Genomic DNA, 23,440 nt, shown 5'->3' with positions numbered 1-23,440 from the left:
TAATTACTAAACTTAAAAAGTCATGAAGTTACAGCTCTCCATCTTACCTACAAAAAAAATGAGATTGAAAAAACTAGAGGGGGGGGGCTCTTTGAGCCCCCCCCCCCCGATCTGTAAGGGTTAAGGGTTAATATTTAGGAAAAATACAAAAAATTAAAAGCTGCGAGAAAAAAAGTAAATTTTAAGGGTGATTTTGACACCCCCCTACAATCCTCTTCTGTACGCTTATGGCTTCAATCATAACTAAAATCCCAAATGAAAGTTTTTAACTAACTTTTGTTGTTTTAGAGAGAAAAACTTTTTCATTTTTGTTTTGATTTAAAAACACAAATTAAATCAAATCAAAATTTTCTCTCTTCATATTTTTTGTCCTCTTCTTTTGCTTTCATATATGTATAGATGACAAAATGACAAAATATACTAACTAAGTAAAAGCTTAAAACCTAGAAATAGCAAAATATTTACATTTGATCCATGTATAGTAGAACTTACTAAAATCAGATATAAATTATTTTTCAGTATTGCTTCGAAACCGATTAATATCCGCTGGATTAGAACCAGTTCTCAGCCATATTCGTATTATAGACAGCTTTCCGTGGTTATTAATATTAATACCAATTTTGTTAGCCCGGGCCCTTCGCATACGATGCGATAAATAACTATGCAATAATTAAAAAAATATACATTCCACATACAACTAATTTCATTTCTTTTAATTAAAATTACATATTGATAATAAATCAAAATATATTTTTGTACTGTTTTACTATTAATATTTTCATGTAGTTTTGTTGAAATCCAACCTAAAAAGTTTTGTAAAGAAGAAAATTAAGGCGAGATGGCACACATGGAATCTTAAAAACTAGAGAGAGAAAAAAAGTTGCTGTAGTTTTCCTTTTTTATTTAAATTGGCCCCTAAAACCCCCCCTATTATATGATACGGTCATTTTAGAGATTTTTTGTTTCAGACAACCAAGCATTACAATACGATGTATTACACATTAGAATATTTTGGGAGGGAGGGGATATTGGACTAAAAATTACACTGGTATCAAAGGTTTTCTAGACATATTTCTCATACTATTTTTCACTTTTTAAAGTGTAGATTAATTCCTCTTTGATTGTCTTATCCTTTTATTTCCCTGAGATTATTAGAAAGAAAAAGCAAAGAGTTCATAAAAGTTTGATCTAAAATATGAGCAATGGAAAATGCCATAAAAATTATAGCTAATCAAGGTACAAGAAAGTTAATAACTCATAGGAAAAAAATAAAACTCTGTTGCAAAATGACAACAACATTAGATTAAAACAATGGAGGGGGAAGAGGTTAAATAAATGTATGTCACCACCCCGAGGACTTTCAATTGGGTCTTTAAAAATCAACCAATAGCGTCGGAAATATTAACGCAGCCAAGTCGCTACAAAAAAGCAAAAAACAATTATCTAGCAGATGATAAAGGTCCCCAATAGTCATCTAGTTATACATCTATATTTATAGATTTATTACAATAACAACAAACTAAAAAAATATAAAATATGTTAAATTGATCAAATATGGTTTCCAAATTGAATTGATAAAAAGTAACTTTTACTTTTCATGCTCTTCATTCTATTATCCAACTGTTTATTTATTTGGGAATTTTTAATCATTTAGGTTTTATTTCCTTTTAGAGTTCAGAGAGTTTTGTTAAATGCGCTATAAGTAGTATGTTTCTTTAGTAAATCTGTCAACGTTTTATTCATTTCATGTGTTTGTTAATACATTTTCAAAACTTTCCGTGATTTCCTTTTCATTTATTCATTTAAAGTATATGGAAAAATTCAGAAAATGTCTACACACTACAATCAACCGACGACCAACATACAAAACAACTTTGGAGTAGTTTCGCTACAAAAATAAAATTCTGAATTTCACGTGTGTAAAGGAATTTTTGAATTGTTCATCTTATTTGCTTAAACTATCGATTTTGCCCTTTTAAGGAAATTAATATTTCATCGTAATGGGGTTAGAACTCAAAACAACGAAAATCATAAATGTAATATAGCTAAGCTTTCTTCAAAATTATGCTTATTATACCCGTTTTCAATCTATATCTAATAACGTTAGTAGCTAAAACTAAAATAATTTTAAATGTACAGTCGTTTAATGAGATAGGGTTGTTTATAATTGAAGTAGTAGACTGTCAGTGCGGCTGTTTTGACCACTTACAAATCTAGAATATAATTCGCTATTGTGTAAATAGTAAATTGTCATTATTGTACGAACAAGGATGGTAATGTTAAGGTTTGTATGGCTGCGAGTAATGGTTATTATTTACAAATTATGGATACAAAATTTTAGAATTAAGGGAACGATAAATTACAAATAATTTATATGTTTATATTATATTGAATCTGCTTGTTTAGGTTAACACTGTCCAAACTTTTATAAAGAAATCTAATCTGTATTGAGGTAGTTTGGTTTATCATAATTTAAAGATTACATAATTTTCTTTGTTTTATATATTTATTCCTGTACATTGCTTAACCTTTTTTCCTTTATACAGTACTAGCGGTTTCGCCCCTAGAGGCCTCTACCTTTATACAGGATAATCTTGGGACGTAGGTATAGGTCAATGTAAGTCAAATAATAAAAAAATCAATGAAAATTTAATCTTTTTCTAAATTTCTATGATAATTGCACCCAGCAAATTTTAACAATTTTTAATAAATAACAAAAGTAAATTTTAAAATATATAAAAATACAACCATAATAAATGATAAATATTATAAATTTTAAAATTAATGCATTAAAATAATGAAAAAAAAAACTTTCTTGATTCATTTATTGTTTTTACTATTTTTATATAAATTATATGTGTTTATTCAGTGAAAGTTAGAGATATACAGAAAATGAAAACTATTTTCCATAGCCAAATTTAATTATCAGAATATTATCTATTACAGATTTTTTTTATATTAATGATTTATAATATAAAACATAAACTTGTTGTTGACGTGTCAATTAAAATTTGTTCTCATATAGCTCCGAAACCAATTAATATCCTGTGGATCAGAACCAGTTATAATCCATACTGAAAAATCTTGAATTGTATTGTATTACAGACAATTTTCTACGAATTGTTTTGTTGGTCCTAGACTTCAGACCCTCGGGGAAAAAATAGGAATTTTAAATTTTATTATCCGTGAAAAGCTGTCTATAATACGATGCGATAAATAACTATTTAAAAAATGTATTGAAAAGAAAATACACTCAAAACATTACATATTATAAAAGTTTAATAATTATCACTGTTTAGTGTTTATATAAAAATAATTTATTATGCTCTTTGCTTAATGAAGTATAATAAGTATTTTTCAACATTAACTAATGAAATATGAATATACACAGTCTATACTTTGCATTTAATGGGTTTTATCAACAAATTTATTATTATACTTTAGATAGGTTAGAAAATTTTAGTGATCCATTCAGTTTTAGTTGATTTGCTCCTAGCATCTAGGGGCTCTGCACTCGGAGGGAGAGGGAAGGGCAAATAAATAGTCAAAAACCACCCCAAGACTCTAATCTAAAAATAAAAAAAGTAAAAATTTTTATGAGAATGTATTTGTTTAGGGGTGATATATCTTAGAGAGATTTAGAAACCCTACCCAAAATGATTTAAAATTTACCTGGACCTATAAGAAGCTTTACTGTTAGGGAAAACCATATCAGTATAGTGGTTATCGAAATCCTGCTCGAACATTAGACATCCTGGTACTTTTATATAAATATTATAGAGTAGCTCCTCCTTAAAAAATATGAATTTATTATTGGTGATATATTAATGTTTATTCAAGAGTCCTTAGTTGTATTTGCTTAAGCGTGTCCAGTTTCCTACTCTCTTAATAGCGGAGACAGGGAAAGGTTAACTGAATATTTATAAGAATAAATATTTAATTTTTGGAGTGGTTTTTTATATGTTGAAAGTCTTCTTTCTATTTGGATACTTATCATTTATCAAAAAAGCATTTGTAATAATTTTTATTTTAAAATTGACAATTACTACAGCCTATTATCATGAAGACCCTTCTTGTAAAAGGAAAAAAGTTGTGTAAATAAATTCAGTTCCATATTTTAGGATTTACTTAGTTTAATAGTAAACATTTACTAATATAATGCTTAAATTTAAAATTGCAAGGATTTTAAATGCCTAAATCCTAAAAATAAACATTTCTTTAACGAAGGTTTATATTTTTCAGAATTATAAAAATACAGTACCTTTTTTTCCCACTTCTCCTCTCATATCCCTCATTTTTATGACGTCACATGGCTGATTTTTTCGACACTTTGTAAAGTCACAAAATCCTAAACAACCAACACTTCCTGTAAGTTTACTCTTAGCAAATACTTTTTGCTTCTTTATTGTCAGGGATCTATAGGGATGAGACAATGTGAAATTATTGTAACACCCCAATTATGATTATCAATATTACCCTTTAGGTAGATTAGATCAATTGCTTGCTTGGACATTGTTACTTTGTATAACAAGATTTCATACACCTAAAGTTACCCGAATGAAGCAAAGTTTATAAAAGTTAAGGCGCAATTTCAGTCCGTTTTCCCTTCCTCCCTGTTTAATAAACACATTTTCCACTTTTTGTTTGAAATATGACCTTAATATAATATAGTAATTACCTTCATTATATCAAGGTTTTATATTATAATTAAGTAATAGGTGTATAGTTCAAAATATATATAAAATATTTAAAAATAAACTGTTGATTAATAATTATATTTTTATTTAAGGTATGTTATTTATGAAATTCTTCTGTTTTTATTGGTAAGTTGATTGTGTCGTTGTTGAAATTAATTAATTGTTAAATGCTAGCCTAAAGTCCAAAACACAGTAATCCATAAAAATATAATTAATAAAAAAAGGCAGTGCTCATGAAAACTTTAATATGTAAATGATAGGTCAAGAAAAAATTTTAAATGTAATGATTAACCCTTACAGATCGGGGGGGGGGGTCATATTGACCCCCCCCTCTAGTTTTTTCAATGTCATTTTTTTTGTAGGTAAGATAGAGAGTTGTGACTTCATGACTTTTTAAGTTTAGTAATTATACGTCGGCAAGAGTTGATCTTATAAGGATATCTGGTCTGTGTCGGTCGTGGCGTCCGGTCAAAGTCGGTTGGGTAGCACCAAAATTAGAAAAAATTCTAAATAAATCTTAATTTCTACATTATGACTTTTGTGTATAAGGTAGAAACCTAAAATTTTTTTGGTGAATACTTAGACATCAATGACCTTCTGAGAAAAGTGGTGTTATGACCGTTTGACCGACATTATGACCGATTTTTGTCCGGCTTTTACTACAGACATATATCATGAATATCGTGGCTTCTATTACACCTAGAGACCTATAAATTTTTTTGGTAAATCCTTGAGCAACAATAAACAGATAAAATATTAATTGGCGGCGCCAACCGCCGTTTTACCGCCGTAACCGCCGAAAATGGCGGTTTCCGTTATTTGCCGTTTTTCGGCGATGATCAGAAAAAGTAATTTTTTTGTTATGAAAAATAAAAGTTCGTCCTAAAATTTGGTCATCCTAGCTGTAAAATTGGCCGCTCTACAGCTGTTTTAAAATTTAGCGGCTGGCCGCTAAAAAGCGGCTAAGGAGCGGCCTGACTGCTATGACTGGAAAAAGTAATTTTCTCTAAAAATACACATGAACCACCAGAAAAAAATTTTACGTCTTTATCTGTAACAGGAGCCGAGATAGAGGGGGGGGTCAATATGACCCCCCCCCCCCCCGATCTATTAAGGTGGGAATTGGGGCCCGATCTGTAAGGGTTAAAAGAAATATCTGAACCTTTTCCCTTAATTTTAATAAAATCACTTTTTTCATCCTTAAATTAGACAAAAAACTTTTTGGAGCAATAATACTAAAATTTATAAAACCCTAAGTTCTATATTGTTATTATCCACTCATTTTTGCAATCACTTTGTTTCGACCTACCTCTATGATAACACTTTATAAAAGGATTCTATTAAAAACGACTGACAATAATGTCACATGCTTAAAAAAATGAAAAAAATAGTTTTGCTTTTTAGCTGGATGACCCAGCCAAAGTTCCACCTCGCAGTTATGTGTTATACCCATGTTTGGGGTGGTTGGTGTTGAAGGTCCTAAAAACAAAACGAAGGGAAAATACCAAATTTCTATGAAGGTGCATTTTCTCTTTCTGGTCAGATTAAGCTGTCATTTTAGCAGCTCCTATGTATGTTCATACTGAACAGCTATAAATGCAGTTAGCAGTTATTTTTCTGGTCAGATTAAGCTGGCATTTTAGCAGCTCCTATGTATGCACATACAAAACAGCTAAATTATCATTTAGCTGATATGTTTCTGGTCAGATTGGGCTGTCATTTTAGCAGCTACTATATATGCTCATATAGAATACCTAAAATTAATAATAACTAATTAGGGTTTTGGTCTATTATTACTATTATTATTAGCTATCATTTTAGCAGCTAAAATACAGATCAGCTATAATAAGCTGTTAGGTTTCTAGTCAGATTAATTAAGCTGTTATTTGCTCTTACATTAAAACTAGCAGGTGTCCCAAATTAAGTCCCCGCCATTAACGACGCTCTTAGAAGAGGAGTTTTGATTTAAACAATTGATTTCTATTCATTTAACTAACCATTTTAAACCTCATCTCGCAAAGTTTCATTAAAGTGTCTGTATTGTTTAAACATCTATTCCTGCAAACATACACAACATACACACACACACACACTCATGCATTTCGTCCAGGTTAATCATAAGAAAGGAAAAGAATAAAGAGATGAAGCTTTTGTAGTTTTTACTAAAGTATTAGGGTCATTTTTTTTGGAAACTAATTGTTAATAGATATAACCATTACTGTGCAGAAGGGGGGGGGGGGGTGTCTACAACCACCTTAAACAAGGTTTCGGAAAGCTTATTTATCTTCTACGTGAAATAAGTTTAAATATATTAAAGCTTTAAATATACATCAAATGGCATAGTTTCAAAGACCGAATTTATGTATGGTATAATAGCTTAAAACCAACTATGGGTCAAAATTAAGATTTCCTGTAAAAGGAAAAACGGAACAATCCTACCTTTTTTTTATCTTTTTGACAAACATTATGCTACTTTAATAGGCTGGATGGGATACTAACTTTGATCTGAAAACCACAATTGAAATAAAATTATCTTTCCTTTAATTTTATGACAAGTTCTATAGTATTTGTTTGTAAGAATACTATTCCTTGGCTGAGTAGAGTGATCCTGCAATTCTTTCTAAATTCATTAGACGTGCAGCTTCTCTATAATTCACTACGGTTGGGTTCTTTTATATCCACTATTGCAATCTGTGTTAGCAATATTAAAACCTTGTAAAATTCAATGTTGTTTTATATCAAAGAAGACGTCAGTTGCTACTTCATCATATTTGCACTTGACACGTTTGATTAGGTAAACAAAGAAGTTTCTCATAAGTTATGCAAAATTGTTTTATTTGTGCGCGAAATAGCATAAAAAACGGCTGCTGTGGCGAGGCAGCAGCTTTTTCTTTACAGTTACACATTATAACTCATCAAAGCAACTGCGTTTTTTGTCTGTCCTGAAGAATCTCGCTAACCGCTGAACCGATATTGTTCTCCTTTACAGTGAAGCTTCTTATAGGTCCTGGGAAGGTTTTAAACTATTTTTAGGGAGGATGTCTTCACCCCCCTCTCCCCCAAAATTATTTTTTTGAAACTCAAATTTAAAATGGGATGAGGTCGACTTTTTCCCCTACTACCTTAAGTGCCCCTAGAGGCTTCTAGGGGGCGTTGCCGCTAGTCTTTAATAAAGCGTTTTAATCCAATTTTAAAGTCTTTGAAATCATAACTTTGTGGGTTCTTTTCAATCGGGTCACTTTTTTATAAGAATTTTTAAATCATTATTTACCTTCATCAAAATAAGTATCATAGTTGCCTATTACACTCCGCTACTTATCAAATTTTTAACCTTGTTTTTTTGCTAAAGGATCTTAAGGATTAGTTTCCTTCCAATTATTGTTTTACAAACAAGGATTAACAAATACAAAGTAGCAACAAAACTGCAATCCAATATTTTTTGCAAAAAAGAACTTAAGAGCATTCTAATTAATGCTAGGACAAAACAAAAAGAACATTTCTTCCAAGGAGGAAGGGACATTGGACTGTAAATAACAGAGGTACCCAAAGTTTTATAACTGCTCTATGTTATCCGTTGGCTCAAAAACTTTGGCTACTTTTATTGATTTGTTATTTATTGGTTCCTAACTAGAAGTGTCCAAACCTTTAACCAATTATTTTATTACAAAAAAGGAGTAATTTTGTTTTTATCTTTATATTAATTGCGGATACGCCCCTGAAGGTTTCTGAACCTAAAAGAAGCTTCACTGAAAAGGAGAACCATATTGGTTCAACTGTTTGTTAGATCCTTTCCTACAAACGCACGAACAACCTGCTACTATTAAAATTCTTGTATTCCTCTAAATGAAATATATGATAGAAAAAAATAATGAAGTTTTTCCTCTCTATGAATTTGATGAATAAATGAAATATATTATATTTTCTTAACATGACGTCACATATCTCAATTCTTCTTCTATATAGCTTCTATATAATTCACTTTAACGTGAATCTTTAAAGATTATTAAATAGTTAAGTAAGCAATTTTGTAAAAGCATTTATGACCTATTTAAAGTATCCTAGTGGTTACCCTTATATTACATGTGGACCCACAAAACTTTTTGAGAAAAGAAAACATGTTTTATTATTTAGGTTAGGTTAATTAAGGCTAGAAAGGACCCGTTGGGAAAGTATTAGTTACAGAACCATACAGGGCTTTCCAAAGTTTTTCGTTCAAAATTTTAAATAAGAAGTATGTCAAGAAGTATGTTTTATTAAAAGCTACCGTATTTTTGAAATTACTGAGTTTTTGTTAGCCATTATCGAGATTTTAATGACATAAAGATTTTAATTCTTTTGTAAAGTATGTATTTTGTCATCCTTGTTTCAATTAATTAAGTAAACGAGGAAAATGAGTATGAAAATAGGATTTTCAATTCAAAAATAGCAATTAAATTTTCCTCAAAGCAGTTCAGGAATAGTTATTTCTCGCATCGTTTTGTAAACAGCTTTGCGCGGAAATAAAATGTAAAATTATAAGATTAAAACCAGTCTTTTTTGTATTCGTAGAAAACTGGATATAATGCTGCAAAAAAATATTTCAGTATGGCTGAGCACTGGTTCTAATCCACCGAATATTAATCGGGTTTGAAACGATAAGAGAAAGAAATATTCCATGAAATATAATGTCAATTGATTTATAAGCGTGTAAAAGGGGCGTCAACCTCCCTCACTAAATTATAAAATTTTGGAAATCTGAATTCCCCTTCATCTCCCATGGGATATTCTCCCTATGGCAAAACTCATTCTTTCATTCTTTCCTAAAATGAAGAAATTATTATGGCATCTGAAAAAAAACTGGTCAAAAAATGAGTTGACGTTTTAGAATTACAGAAAAAAAACGGACAACAATTTTTATTAAGATTTAAGTTGCCAATACACTACACTAATTACACTTTTTAGCACTTAATTTTTTCTTCAGTTTGTAAAAACATACATGATCAAAAATGAGTTTCTCTATAGACATATTAAGGACTGTTCTAATGATTTTTGTAACAATAATATAACAGAAGATAGGCAGGCTAGCTTTAATTTTAACGATACTGTCACATCAATCAATTTCTTATCTCTAAAACCAGTTTCCATAGATGTATTAAGCTCGGGGTGATAATTATTATAATTTGGGCATTATTTATTACTATAATTATTTATATATCAGCCAATCTATCTTTGTAAAACATATGTAGAGAAATTTCAGAAATAAACAAGGATTATAACTTCCATAAAAGCGAAACTTAACTATCAGACAAACTAAAATGAGCAAGTATAAATATCAATTCATGTCATATTCATTATATGTCTGGATCAATTATTTGAGAAAAACAGCCTAATATGGACATACCTACATCTTTAGACTTGGCTATAGAGACGCTTCGCTTAAAACAGTATGCCAAATGTTCCTAGGAATATTTTTTTAAATTAAGTAAATAGGACAATTTTTGTCAAAAAGCTAAATCATAATGCGAAGTTTGAAATCGATAAGACAATTCTAAAATGCCCAAGCTTACGATTAATAATATAACAGAAAAACTGACCAAGTTGAATTATAGAGTTGCCTTTCAATCCAAAAAAAGATTAACATCTTATAAAGAAATTATAAGGCTTTCAATCATTTCTTAACTTTAACATTAGATTATAATTAAAAACTTGTATTTTTGACCTAATTTTTTTTTAAATTCTACAGTTAAAAATCTTCTTTTTCAATACCAATATTGAATATATTTATTTCATTTTATTATTCAAGTGAAATTTCATATGAAATATTTCTTTTTCGTTTCTCAATACTACATATGATTGATTAGATATATGAAATACTTATATTTCTATGAAACAGAAAAATTTTAGTAAAATATTTTAAATACATTTTAAAATAGTAGCTATTGTTAAAGTGTTCAAAAAAATATGTGTAATAATAACTGAAATGTCATTTTAAGTGATTTATTAATATTATTTATACCAAGAAAATACTTTTTTTCTGTTTTATTCTATATCTTCACCTCATTAACAAGCCATAGTTTTTGGGACTTGATATAGAATACGTGGAAATATTGACAGGAAAAAATCAAACTTCAATTTAGGTTGCTAATATGACCTTATATGATGGGGTAAAGGAGGCATATCATATTTGAGCCAGCTGGGTGTATCACTTTACTAGAGTACATGAAAATATGGTGCAACATCAATTTTAAGGGATCTAAATTTCATCCATCATAATATGATTTTCATGTTAATGCGCGATTTTTCTTTTTTGCTATTTTCAAGTTTTCTCTATAATGTAAATTAACCATTGAAAGATTTGATCCGAATACGGATAACCATTAAACACGCTCTGTCTTTTTTTGTTTCAGAGAGCGAGATACAGCTTCTGAGTTCTTACACAAGATGTAATAGATTTATAACCCTAGATGGCCTGTTGACATAATATTTGTCCAACTTAAATAGGAATTTCTTGCAGATGGAGTTTTTTGGTAAAAAGTATTTATGAAGACGTGTTTTTTTAATACAATTACAACATGTAATAATACATTAAAATGCAGAATAAAATATTGTTTCCAAAGTAATAATTTTTAATCATATTTTTTATTCTTATACAAATTTTTTATCTCTACTTTTTGAAAAATTTGAAATCATAATAAATTGTGTAGAATCTCTTTTTTAGAATGTTACATCAACTGTTATATTCACATAAGAAAAGTCTATGGTCTCCTACGTTTTATTCGATTTTAATTCGGAACCATTTAAATTTCTTAAGGGTGGGTGGATTTTAAGGATTATTTCGTACATTTAGATGCTTAGATATCATCTCGGCAAAAAATTTTGTGCTTTTCTTTTCGGTTGAAACTATGACACACTATAGATGTTTGAAAAACGGTGAATTAGATTTATATTTTGTTTATAAAAAATCTTTGGTTTAGTATTTAACCGTATTAAAAAATATTAATTTAACGCAGGAATTAAAGGTTAATTAAATGGACAATAAATTGAGATATATCCATTATGACGATTAACAGAATTACCCCATCTGTAACTTTCAACCATTCAATCTATTAAACAGGGATCGGCAGCCGCGCGTAAGCCACGTGTAAGCTTCAGTGAAATCGTCATTTTATCACTATAAAATTCAGCTGGATGTATAAAACTGCAGACAATCCTTCTTTCTGAAATTTCTTTTTCAGCTCACAATCAGGTTTAAAACTGAGGCTTATGCGCGGCTGAGGCGTGGCAGCCGAACCCTGCAGTATTAAATGTACCTAAAAGCTTATGTAAAATGTCCCCTCCTTCTTTGGTAACACTCAAGAAAAAAGTTTATAATACGTGCTTTACAAAATCGGACCCTGTCACCTTAAAACACAGATAAGCCATGGAGTAGCTTCAAGAAATGAACATAAACTTTCTTTTAAAAAACATCTGAAGTGGAGTCGAGTTAAAATTCTGGGAAATATTTTTGGTAAAACTGCTTCCCAGAATAATTTTATGTTTTCTACATTTTCATTGTTTTTATCATGTTCATCAGAGACACAGGGATAAGATAATCGACAATGAACATCCCTATTTATGATAAACAAAATTACCCTTTATGTAGATATAAACTATAAGTGGACAGTTTAGTTACTGTTAGATTGGAAAACCCAATCAATACTTTAAAATATCCTTAAAGTTTTTAAGACAAAAAATGTGAGAATTTGTTTGTTGAAACTTCAGTGACTATTATTATTTGCATTTAAAATGATAAATTTAAATTGTGTATTTTCTATTACAGCTTCTTTTTTTCCTATCAATTTAAACAATGTATGAAGATTTATATATTACGTAAGGGGGACAAAGTGTCTCAAAAAATTAGCCAAGTGACGTCATAAAAATAAGGGATTATCCATCTCTTTTTTAGGGTTTTTCTTTCCCACTTCTCCTCTCATCTCCCTCATTTTTATGATGTAACATGGCTGATTTTTTGTCCCCCTACATAAATTACTTACCTATCTTATTCTTTAAATATTTCAAGAAGAAAAAGAATCCATTTCCTTATTCATGATATAAGTTTAATATATGTGTAAAATTTTATTAAAATCTTGTAAAAATAAATTTATAATTGAATTTCCATTTTAAAGTATTTTTTTCTAAGAATCATATTTTAACAAGAACACTCATATCCATTATAACTATATGTATGTATTATTACCTCTAGGGTTCTTGGCTAAATGTGCGTTGTAAAGAGTTGTGCCTGTTTTAGGCCACGGCATTCCCATATATATGTATTATAGTCTACAACTAAAATACTTTTACTTGTCTTTAGTAAGTTATTTGCAAAAAAAAAGAATGCTACAGAGACGCTTCTTTACCAAAATTACTAATTAATATTGACATTCTATGATATGTAGGTCAATTATTGATTTATTTAACATAAAAACCACACAAACAATCCATTTAATTAAATTAACATTGAATTTAGAACATAAAAGAGTTGGCTGTCTGTCTGTCTGCTTAAAAACTCTAAAAACACTCCACAAAGTATAAATAAATTTTAGTCAAACTAGGCGTATTTTATCCCTATGATTGGGGTTGGGCGGGTGTTCGATTGAACTACCCCAAAATAGCTATAAACCTTTCCATGGCACGTAAGAAGCTTCATTGTAAAGTTGAACCATATCGGACAACCGGTTACCATAATCTGAAATATACATCCTATTACTTTTAGTTAAGTATTGTTTAATTATCATTCTATTTCCAATAACATTACTATTATACAACAATGTAGTTATGATTCTTTGAGATATTTTTTCCCATTCTTCATAAAAGTGTATTGGGTGCCAGAATATCAAGGTTACATTTTTAGGTGGACAAATAAAGGTCTGCAATAAATTAGCAATTATTGTTTATAAATTGAAAATTAAGGTTTTTTTCTCCTATGCTTAACTTATGTTGCGGGCGTCCTAACCCAGTGGGGCTAGTCCAGTACCCAATATAACAGTACATAACCTGACCAAAAGTTATAAACAAACAAAGCAAAATCAAGAAAGAAAGGGGATTAGCTGTTTATTACACTAGTCCCCAAAGTTTTATAATAAAGTTTTCCTATTCTTTGACTTAATACCTTTGGGGACTCTGATGAATTTTGATTGTAGGTTTATTAAGTCGAGGGTTTAAACGTTTCACCCGCTAATTTAACGCTACATAAGGGGTAATTTTGTGTATCCCTTTAGATCTTTGTTAAAATCCCTTCCCTAATTTTCAATTTACTTCAAAATTATATGGTAGGTTATAGGCTTTACTATAGGACTTTTGTACAACTTGTAAACCTATTTGATGTGGACAACGCGCAAGAAAGTAATTTGTCAACCTGATTAGAAACCTTGAAAAGAAAACTGGTGAGTGGAAGAAGATAATAATCAAAACGGAAATTAAGAAAGACTCATGTTAGATATCTGATAGCTAACTTTCAACAGAAAGAATTCTTTATCCTTCAACTGGATATCTTGTTTTCTATCTGCTAATTACATTACATATAGTTGAATATATTTGGTATCTATCTATCTTTTTATAATTACCTGTATCAAAATATTTTAAAAGTTAGAATTTGTCTGAATTATATCAACAGTAAACTGTTTATCTATCTATCTGACCATCTATCCCCGGAATAAGAAATTAGTCCATATTTTTTTACATACTCAACAAAAGTATAACTTCTATTTATTAAAATTATATGATGAAAGGTTTGGACACTCTTACTTTGTACCAGACATAAATTAGCAAAATAATACTCGATGATTTTAAGCCAACCACTGAGAGAAAGTGTTTATAATTTTTGATTTACAGTCGGGTACAATGTTCCCTCCTTCTTCCTATAACAGTTAGATACGATTTAGAAAGCGTAACAACTCTATAATCCTTTTCAGAATGTTTGTACGTCCATTTAAAACATGTATATTTTAACCTTTTGACAATTTTTTTCAATTCTTATTTATATTTAAATTCTGCTTATTCAGTTCTGACACTCTACTGTTGCTGTTACTGTTCGTTTGTCCTACCGTTTCAAAGCTTCGCTTTCATGGCTGTTGTTATCCTTGTTTTTAAATATATTTCTTTCTCTTACTTCCTTCATTAATTAAAGTATTTTAATTTTTCCTGACAAAATATAATTGCTTGCCATAAAAGTAAATCCCAGGGATGGTAAGGGATATGACAATGGGCGATAAAATGCTTTAAACACCCTCAATAATGATAAACAAAATTACCCTTTCTTCAAATTAAAATTATTGGTGGAAAACTTTGCCTACTGCTATATTTTAGCAACTAAGCAATATTGAATATAAGTCCCCAAAGTTTTGTATAAATTTTGGGTGCCGTACCAGTATACTTTATATTCCCTTCCTCCCAGGGAAAACCTTAATTTCTCATTTATTCTCGGTTATTTATTACAACCTTCCTAATAAAGATTAATTTTCTAGTTTACGGAGGAAAGTATTTGGGATCACAGGGAGGAAGGGGACAATGGATTTTGATTTTAATAGTCATAAAATTTTATCAATATATTCTTTCATTAGTTGGTACTTTTATTAAATTGCAATTGGATTATACAAACTAGCAGAGTCCAAACATAATTTATTCTAATACTAAATTAAACAATCATTATTTGGGGTGTCAATCAATTTATCGCCCATTGTCTTATTCCTCAAGATTCTAAAAAGAAAAATAAAGCTCGTTTTATCACTTTACAGAACATAGTTACAAAGTGATAGAGTTGCTCCGCTTTTAAAAATTAGAATTGTGATACTAATCTAAAAGGAAAGGTTATAATTGTTTTTGGAATCATTAAAGGAATTTTTTTAAATCTAAAGCCCCCGAGAAATAGAAATTTGTTCAAAATTGACAAATTATTATTTTGAAATTGAGTTTTTTTAAGCTACGCTTTAACATACATAACATTTGTAAAACGCACATCCCGAATGATAGTAATCAAAATTAATTACCCTATCAGTAGACTTAGATTTTTAGTTTCAAAAGTTTGGACACACCTAGTAAATCAAGATTAAATAAGAGTATCCAAAGTTTTGATTGTAAAACTTTGATTTCCAGTCCAATGTCCCCTCCCTCCATGACCATGACTCCATGACTGTAAACCTAAATATAAAACAATTATTAGGATTGTAGCTGCGCTATTTGTAAAAAAAATGTCCTTGTTTCTACCACAGCGTTTTAGGGTTGAAATAAGGTCATAAAATGCATCGTAATATGTCAACTTTCGTTGATTTTAGAGTCCTTTAATTCACTAGCGCAACACTGCCAATACTGGCTAGGATGCACTAGAAACCTAATGTTATTAAATGCTATAAAGGACTTTAGATTGGTTCTTATTTATTAGAATAATGTGAAACTGTTACAAACAACAAGGATGATAATATTATTGAGTAGCTTAACAAAAACAATAATAAAATTTTTGTATAAATCAGATAATGAGGCCTACTTTTGTAATATCTATATTGATATAATATTTTGAATATTAGAAGCTTCGTCCCTTTCGTATAGGGGCTCTGTATATGAGATGTGTAAAAGGAGGCTGCAAGACTGAAATTCGGAAAATAGATTAGAGGGAATAGCTGAAAACCATCTGGGGAGCTGTATGAAGACTATCATTTTAGTGGTTATTGAGATATATACTGACCAAATGTTTTTATGAAATTGGATTAGTTGATTTGCAATCTAGGAAAGAGAGAAGAAAATAGCATGAAACCATTTCAACACAATTATTAAAATGAGATTAAGTATAGAATAGTTTCATTTCTCAAAATTTTAAGAGGTTAGATATAAATTATTTGATGTAATTAATGTTGATATATTATAAACAATGCCTTTTAAAGACCTCCCACCTTAAATTGCATATAGCATATCTACCTTATGACAAATTACATTAAAAATTAATCAAAAAAGTGTTGCATATTATGTCTAAATCTAATTGGAAATCGTTTAATGTCTATTGAGTTAAAAATTTAATTTTTTTCTTCTGTACTATTTATGTATGTTGTCATCCTTGTTCAATTCTTAATGCCAATTTCTTGAGTAACTTAACAAAATGGATTACAAAAACTTAACCTTACTTTTCCTTACTCTTTTTATCTGTTTTTCTCTCTTTCTCTTGCTCTCTCTCTCTCTCTCTCTCTCTCTCTTTCTCTCTCTCTCTGTGTCCCCTCCCTTCCTTTCTCTTTTCTTACTAGGGTCATTAAAATTGGATCTGTAACTTTTTGTTGATTTATTTTCGCTAGATTTCTTAATATTAACCTTGTTTATTCAGTGTTTTTTTATAAAAGAACTACAGAAAATTCATTAGGAGAGGTTTTCTGTAGTTTATGTTAGGTTTTAATATGGTTTATGACTAAGCAATGTTTATTAAATGGCAAGCATATGACTTATCGGCAAAGCACTCCTAAAATGGAAAAATATCAACTGTAACTTTTTTTTAGCAATTTTGGTTACATTTTTAGAGCACTTTGTTGTATAAGGGTGGTCCTTTTTAGTTTTGCTGTCAGTATGTTGTGCTTTTTTAAAAAGCACTATAAAAATTACCACTTTCCCCTTCAGAGCAATTATTAAAAGCGAAGCTTTTCTATAATTAGGGTCGGTCCGTCCGTCCGTCACGGATAGCTGTTTTCGTTAATTTAGGCATGTTAGAATTGTCCTATCAACTTCAAAATTGGCATGGTGATTCCTTTAGTAGTTAGGTACGATTTAGAAAGCTTAGAAACTCTATAATCATAACCAGAATGTCCGTACGTCCATTTTAAACATGTTGATTTTTTACTTTTTTAACAACAAATTTTTATGTGGTCTAATCATCCGATTGATCTGAATTTTGATATATTGATTCCTGGGACAACAAAGTATAATGTTATAGGCGAAGCAACTCTATAATCAGGTCCTAAAAATGTAAGTATGTCCATAAACATTGTCCTGTATCAAGCAGTTTTTTAACAAATTTACTTAGATTAGAATTTTACTTTGACTCTTATACATTTATTTTCTGATTATTCAGTTCTGACACTATACAATTATTAATGGCCGTTTCTCCTACCGTTTCAGTGCTTCGCTTTTATGGATGTTGTCATCCTTGTTAAATTATAAATGAGGACAACCAGGTTCATAAGTTGCACAGCTTTAATAGATCACAACAATTTGAAAATCAATAGTAATAGTTAAAAATTATTAAGTAAAATCACAGTAACCAGTATCTTTTTGATGTTCTTACTTGTATTAGAGAATCTACAATGTTCTTAGGGAAGGAGGGGACAATGAACTGTTAATTGCACTTGTACCCAAAGGTTTATAATTATCTTACTTGTTACCTCATTTAATTAGGGTACTTTTATTGAATGTTTATTTGTCGGTTTCAAACTTTTAGTATCTTTAATGATTTTACACTACGGAAGGAGAAATATTGTTAATCAACATTCGATATGATTATCAATTTATCGTCCATTGTCTTATTCCTTAATATTTAATCGACTGCTCTTTAAAATAGTTTTTGAGATAACATTAAAAGAAAATTTGTTATTTATAATTTATGATGTGAATTTAATCTAGATTTACTTTGAGATGATCTAGTTACGTTGAATTTAAGGTTTTAGTTATGGTAATAATTTTAGTTATGCTATGTTAAACTTTAAAGTAATGGAATTATCCTATTTAGATTAAACCAGCCCCACCCCATGTAAAGAAACTAATTTTGATATCTTTTTCTTTTGTGTAAAGTAGCAATATTGTTGTCTGTAGCTTAAGATTATTAAACTGATTAAGTTCTCCATTTCAGGAAGCATCCATAGGTCTCTATGGAAAATATTTAAGATGGTTTTTAGTTATGTTTCTACCCTTTTCTGTCCCTTGGTATAATATGCCCCTAAAGGCTTTTATTTAGCTTTAAAATTCCTATCTTAAGAAAACAATTAATGAAAGCCATTTGAGGGATCTAAGTGTACAAATTAAAAAGGGCGGATGTAAAACTGTATGTAAGACACTATCTATAGGAAATTATGAATAAATTGTAAAGCAATAAATGCAAATGAAGTTTGAAAGTAAATATAAACTTTGTATATCAATTGATATGAGCTACGTTTTCAATATACAGGATGATTAAAAAAGTTTACCTGTGAAAATTAGTTGCTCTTGTGGAGTATTTTAAAGATATTTAGAGCCAATAAAGACTGATAACTAATTTCGTTTTATATTTTTTATTATATTTTCATCTGAAGAAAATATGATTTTAAAAAAATGAAATAATGCTTTTAAATGGACACCCTTTAAGTATCATTATGATTATAACCTAGTATGCTATCTTTTTTAATGAACACCCTTTTTTATGACAAAACCTTTATTGGGAAAACTAATTGTTTTGTTACGCTTTTTGACACAACTGTTTAACGCAATGAAGCTATAGTTTTTTCATTGGACACCCTTTAAAGAAATAAATTATCTACTTAAACATATACGTTGATAAATTTATAATCTAACTTTCCTCTGGTACATCCTGTATATTTTAAAACATACATTATTGAATTTTATATATATAATATAATAATATATAAGAAAAATAAAATAAATTTTAGTATCGTTTCACATTTTTTTTTGTATAAAATAAGACAAACTTTTTAAATGGACATCCCATAGACAAATATATATGTTATAGCATACATAGATTGATACAATATGAAACCTAGTTGTGCAGACAAATTTAAAACTTTTCAATCCATGTTGGGCTATTCAAATAAGTTTTACTTTTAATTAGAATTGGATATTTGAAACTGTATTTCAAATGTTAACGAACTATGAGGAAAAGCATTGTAGTCATAAGCATGAGTTAGGGTGGTGTCAATAACCCCGTTTTTTACCCCTCAAGAAATACACCCCAATGACAAATCCCTGTACACTAGGATATATAAGTTGGAAGGAATTTTAATGTTAGGGGGAGATTTGAAATCTGCATCAAATTTTAAGTATTTTTTATAAAATTCATTTTTTGTATAATTCTTTATCTTAAAGCGGAAATACAATTTAAGTTGATTAATTTTGACATCTGTAATTGGTGGATTTAAAAAATCTGCACTCTGATTGGAGAAGCTAAAGTGTCGTACATCATTCACCCAATTAGAGCGCAGGTAGTTTCCAATCCACCTATCCTATTGGTAAAAATTAATTAACTTAAATTGAATTTCCGCTTTTAGATAAGGAATTATACAAAAAACGAATTTTATAAAAAAATCCTTAAAATTTGATGCAGATTTCAAATCTCCCCCTAACATTAAAATTCCTGACAACTTATATATCCTACTGTGCACACCACTGAATTAAACATTTTAATTTAAAAAGGGTAGGAGTAGAAAAGAAAGATATTGAGTAAATAATAGTATATCACGAAACCTTTAGAATTTTTGTGTAGAATGACCTATGGACAAAGTAAATTGTATGCTGAAAGCTCTTTTCTAAAAGGCATCATCACAAAAAAATCACTATTCTAACCTAACTAGAAGCTGAGAATATAATATTTTTTCTTTACTGTTATGGAATAACGAACGGACGGACAGACACAAATTGAAAAATAGTAGCCTATAATTTTTTTAAAGGAGGTGTAGAGCGGTGCAGCGGTGTAAGGGGATGATCTAATTTTACCAGGGGGTCTATACATCTCTCTTCTACACCCTTCTGACTGAGAATGCATAAATTAACCATAATCCTCCTCCTAATCATTAAGATACAAACCTACTAAACATAGGAAATGCAATTCTCTATTGATTGAAAGGGATCTTAAGGGATAAGGCAATTGACAGTAAATATTTACCCCCAATTACAATAAATTGAATTACCCTTGTCCGGGATAATGAACGAATGAGAAAACTTTGAGTGACAGCAAAAATGTGTGTGCGAATGGGGCGTTTGTCCATATTTTGGTATGGAGACCGCTCTTCTATGAGTACTACTAAAACCTAATTTTAATGCAATACACATAGACATTCTCATCGTCGGTTCGCTTGTTTAGAATGCTTAACCCTCTATTCCCACAAGTATAATACGAATTTGGTTGAGCTGGTGGAAGCTCAACAAAAGACCCACGCGAAGTATTATGTTGCTTTAACCTAAGAATAAATGGTTGGTTTTGATATTCGATCAGAATCATATAAGTATATCAAGTATTAAGGAAGGAAAATGTTTTTATAAAGTGTATTTATATCACAAGTGCATAAGTTAAGTATGGAAATATTTACAGGATACGTGTTAAAATTATAAGTAGAGTAGGACAGAAATATGCCCTAAGTCCCAAGCAGTGAATTGTGCTAAGTGTTAGAGTTCTAACATAAGGCCTGAGCTCAATTCATGCTAAGTACTAAGGGGCCTAAATTTAAACTACAATGCATGCCAAACAACTAAGTCATTACCTTTTAAAGCCAGAAAGAGAAGTTGATGGTAGGAGAGTTAGTAAATAACTGAATAAATTCAAGAGGTACATGCTATAACATTAGCTCTGGACCAGGATTTTAGTGTTTGTCTGTGCAATTAAATATCTGTGTGTTAATATGTGACGTAAATCAGGCATGGTTGTAGGCATACATATATGTACTGGTTGTTTATACGATTACATTAACTATAAACATAATATCTTTAATAAACATATACTATTAGCAAATCACATACAGATTACCATGAATAAGCTTTCGTTACCCATATATGGTGTCATATAGGTAGAGACAGGCCTATGAATGCATAAATTGATACAAATAATGCCTTGGGCCTAGCTAAAGTAATTGTGTCTTGCCCCTGAGTGCTACTAGTTAATTGCAGGGCACGTGTCAATCAAAGGTTCATAATATGATCTATATAGTGTTGATTTTGTATCAAGCATAGATAGATAGTTGTGGATGCGAAGCATTTCTGTAAAAGTCTCATATGTACGTTCAAAGAATTTGAAAATTGAGGATCGCATCTCCAATGGGGGTAAGTTGTTAAAAAAGAAAAAAGAGAAAAAGAAAAAGTTTAGTAGTCCCAGTATATAGGCATATATAATAAACTATAAATGTATTCCAAGCTAAGTTAAATACGCTTTCCATTAAGAAAGTATGATTTGCGTATTTTCATAGCTGGGTATACAAGATGATAAACCTCCCAAATAGAATACATTCTTTTCTTGAGGGGTTTAGTTTTATCTAACATTGTCACATCAATAAGTGTTTTTGCATTGGTTGTTCTGGATAGTTCAGCTTCTTCTGATGATGAACTAGGTGGTGAAGTGCTCTCGTTGAAGTGTAGGTTGAGGTTGGGGGTGAGGTAGATATGTAGCCAAGGGCGTCCACTTGTGCTACCTCGTTTCCATTCTCGTCCAAGGTGATTGAGTGATTTTCCAGGTCATAGTAGAGTTGGTTGAGGTCATTGGTAGAGAGGGACAGTGTGCTGCTGGAGCTAGTGTCACTATCGGTCTCCACTCTACTATCTCCTCTGGTAGTCAGGGCTGTATTTAACAAGAAATTCCTGATGGTGATGGACAGGTTCTCTGAGAATCCATCGTACTCTGGTGTGGTGATGATGTTGTTGTTCTCGTCTATAGTGTCAAGGTGTTGACAGGAACACAACCGCAATCCGTCCAAGGTAGGGTGGTGGTAGGGCTCCAATACTCCATGATCATCTAGGTTATCTCCAGGCTGGTCCATGGTAGATCCTAAAAAGAGTTAGTGCGCGTGCTCCAACCGGTTCCTTGGGGTATCCTGGCTATGGTAATCTAAACAAAAGAAGTTTTAATAATCTTTTATTAATCCTTTTATCCCTGGGATATTCTAGGAATTCTTTCGTTACAGATAGACCTATAATGGATTGGTTAGTTATCTCTATTTCTGTTAAATATAACTGTTTCCTGAATATAAACAATATTTTATATAAAAATGTATAAGTACAATTAGTATTTGCATATCGTATTATTTTCTTTGGTTACATTACTCGTATGTATGTAAAAATATAAGATTTTACTAACAATAGTTGGTAACCCTTTGTTTGTATATTTTGTATATGTACATATGGTTTATACCATTGTTGGTATTAGCTGTATTTATGTTATTTTTAACATGAATAAATTTTAATCATTTTAAAGACTAATATCTTACATTACGTCGCTATCAAGTGTACCTTTTAAACTTAATATCTATAAAATATATCGTTCGACGTCCGTAATTAAATTTTACGTAACAATAAGTTGTCAACCCTTTGTTTATGTTTGGGCGGTCAAAAGTGATAGGGGTTGGATTTGAGCGAGGTTATAAAAAGCTGGCGGCCCAGTAATTATGCTCATTTATATAATAATTGTCTTTGCGAGCGGAGCTTGCGTTCGAGTGTTTTAATTTTACCGCTAAATTCCAAGAGAATTTATATAAAAGTGATAAAATATAGTAACTTGTTTGTTTTATATGAATGTTTTTATGTTATAGATTGTTGATATGCCCATTATTGCATTCGTTAGCCACTATTTAAGACTCAAGAATCTTATTTTCTTCGTCGATAAGACCTTTATCACTGTATTTTTAAACGAAAGTGGGTTAGAAGCAATATGGGTACATCTTCAATATATGACAATTTTATTCTATATAATATTTGTAGTTTTGATAGGACATATCTGAGTCAGCAGGTAAATTGACGTACCTTGTTTTGTTTACGTTTTCCGTCTGCAAAAGTTAAATTCGTTCATC

General features: G+C 30.2%; 1 protein-coding gene across 9 annotated transcripts in view; it reads left to right on the top strand.

The window, feature by feature from the left end:
• The window catches only part of LOC145324772 (uncharacterized), a 238,699-nt gene that overhangs the window by 86,992 nt on the left and 128,267 nt on the right, over nucleotides 1-23,440 (top strand). The window lies entirely within an intron of this gene.

Source organism: Acartia tonsa, chromosome 7 (assembly GCF_053477335.1).
Source record: "Acartia tonsa isolate MP-2025a chromosome 7, ASM5347733v1, whole genome shotgun sequence".
Lineage (NCBI taxonomy): Eukaryota > Metazoa > Arthropoda > Copepoda > Calanoida > Acartiidae > Acartia > Acartia tonsa.
Note: the sequence above shows the minus strand (reverse complement) of the source record. Positions and strands in the feature narration are given on the sequence as shown.